A 3,210-nucleotide genomic window follows, 5' to 3' on the forward strand; every position below is an offset into this window, starting at 1 on the left:
ATGAACTATGAACCAAAGGCTGAGGGGCCCCCAGCTGGATCAGGCCCTCTGAATAAGTGAAACAGTTGATTGGCTTGATCAGTTTGGGAGGCAACTAGGCAGTGGGACCAAGTCCTGTGCTCATTGCATCAGTTGGCTGTTTGAAACCTGGAGCTTATGCAGGGACACTTGGCTCAGTCTGGGAGGAAGGGACTGGACCTGCCTGGACTGAGTCTACCAGGTTGATTGCAGTCCTCGGGGGAGGATTTGCCCTGGAGGAGGTGGGAATGGGGGGTAGGCTGGGAGTAAGGAGAGGGTGTGGGAGGGGGGAGAATATGGGAACCCGTGGCTGATGTGTAGAACTGAATGGTATTGTAAAATAAAAAAAAAAAAAAAAGAAAAAGAAAAAAGTATTTACTTGTCTTTGTATCGGTTTCATAGTGTGTTGATAAAATGACAAAATAAAAACTTAATTCCCAAAATAAAATTTATGTTAATGATTCTAGCATGTGTTTTTTAAAAACCCTGTCTCACAAAAAATAATACTTGCTACTTTTCCCCATCTTTTTTCCACATGTTGAACAAAGTGTAAATTACTATTTACAACAGAAATGCACTGTTCTTGTTTTTTTATGGGACCCATTTCTTCCTGTTTTCACTTAGTCGAGGCAATATTTAATGCTTCCAAAGTTGTCTTAGTATAATAACTTCACTAGAGATCTTCTAAAATCCCATCTTCTCAATAGGTATACCTTAATTAACTTTTTTTTTTATTTCTAAAATTGATTTTGTAATGTAACATAAAGTTTGAGTCTCATTGTGGACTTTTCATGCAGATGTATCATTAAACATTATTTTACTGTCTTTATTTAATGGTATTGCTACTATGATAATAATTACAATATAAAAGTTACATGAATTTCTAGTAATAATATGCTCGAAAGACTATGAAAGTGATTCAAATGTGGTCATTTCAAAATGATACATGCTTGATTTCAAAAGCTTAATATGAAGGAATACAATTCATCTTATATACCCTTGTTTACTCATAATTGCATGTTCAATTAAAAATATTGATATGTGGGATGATATTCTTGTGACTAAAATTCATCTCATTTTTATATTTTTCTTTTGAAAACTGGCTAACGTAAGATGAAACTGAACAGGTATCTCTCGTTGTCTTTATGATGGGAAAGTGTGGCAAAATTGGGAGTTGGGAACTCACAATTGTTTAGGAACTCGTTTGCTGTCATCTTGAAAGAAATAAAAAGGAATTTCTTATACTGATAATGTATTTATGTCTCAATTACATTAGTCACTTAAAAAGCTTATACATTTTGTTTTAATAGCCCCTGATTGAATAAATTTTAGCATACTCTTTATTTAATATGTATGTATGTATAGTTCACTAGTGAACAGCTGATATTTAAATTTAAGTTTATTCTGCCTTGTTTGTTTGTAGAGATATTTAAACATTCATTTAGAGATACAATCTATGTCAGTTGATCTTTTTAAAGCCTCTCTCATGTTACATGATGTAGGTTGATCTTTGAGATAATGAATAACCAATTCCTACATAATTTCCTTTGTGCAGGTAGTTATTGTTATTAGTTATTGATATTGATATTCAGAAAAGTTTTATGATTTGATGCTCCTGGAATCTGTGCAATGGCTTGCAGGATTTATTCATTCTTTTCTTTATCTGCTGTTCTGTAAAAGGCACAAGAGCGAAATCATCATTTCTAGCATGAAAAAAGAGCTAGTTTTTATTATACTTCCCTTTGCAAGGGAATATTGAAATGTCTGAAGCTGCAGTATCTGACACCATGACTGTTGTCCATTAGGACATGCAGATCTGCAATGCAGTAACTTTCTGAATATAACTACCCTGGAAGACTTGAGCCTGTATGACCATCTGCTTGGGTATCATGGCAGAGGCATATTTTAAACACTTTCTTTCCATTTCCCTATTTCTCAAAACAGACATTCCAAAATCCATAAACAAATATTTTAAAGTGTTTTTCTCAGGGCACTTGAGTCAAGAGAGCAATGGATTTAGAATGAGAGACCTATTTTCTATTCTAGGCTAGGCCACTAATGAGTTCTGTGACTTTGGGAGAGCCATTTATGCCTGAAAGAGAACCAAATACTTTAAAACAACTGTTTCAAATATAATTGCCTAAAATTTTTCATCATGTCACAAATACAAATGTTATTTATTACTCTTCCACTATCTTCTTGATGTCACTGATTTTGTGTAATAGTTATTCTTGAATAAAATCAGAAGCTATTTGAGAATCCATTTGAATAAAATTTAATGTTTTAGGGAAATAATAGTATATAAATACTACATCCCTATGGATCTTGCAATCATGGCAGGAGAAACAAATAATCAACAAAATCATATAAACTCTAATCTTGTGACAAGTGCAAAGAAGTCATAGCATTAAGTGACATACAAATAAATAATGAACTTCTATGGAAAATAAGAGAGTATACACAGATGTATGACAGTATTATTTATTTTCAGTTTAGAATTCCTACCTAAATATACTATTTAATGAATTAAATAACATAATCATACAGAATTAGTGTTTATTTGAATAGGTATCATAACTATTTCCAGGGCATTGTATTGTACTTTTGATTTTGCAGTGATAAATAAAATTGAACTTGGTTCTATCGATAGCACTCCTACCCTGTGAAAAGCTAAGAGAATGCAACTCTCATCCAAATAATAATAAAGGCATGAGTTTTTTTTTTTAATCTTTTCAAAAGCTATTATCCAAAGATAATCAAGGGAACTGAATCTCAGAGTACGACAAGCTCCTCCTTAGAGAAAAGGGACAAATAACTGTTTATTTTTATCAGAACACAGCACATCTGGGAGAAACTCTGAAAATTATCTGTGAAAATGTCATAAATCAGGCAAATGTTTAAAGTTTCTGTGCAACGCGTAAAAGGATTACCCCTCTACATCTAGTGAGAGTCCAGAAAAATCTCATACCTTGTAACCTTCATTGATGAAAACCAGAAAGAAATCACCTCAGGGATGGGCTGGGGGCCATCCTTTATTTGTAGCCCAATAGTCCAGGTAAAGTGCACATCAATCCCAAGGCTGATAGAAGAAAATACAGCCTCTTTTATAAAAAAAAAAAAAAAAGCAGATGTTTATGTTGCCTGGCTACCCCATTGTGATAGTATTTGTAAATGGGACCTTAAGAAGACGAT

The sequence above is a fragment of the Peromyscus leucopus genome, chromosome 10, assembly GCF_004664715.2.
Source record: "Peromyscus leucopus breed LL Stock chromosome 10, UCI_PerLeu_2.1, whole genome shotgun sequence".
NCBI lineage: Eukaryota > Metazoa > Chordata > Mammalia > Rodentia > Cricetidae > Peromyscus > Peromyscus leucopus.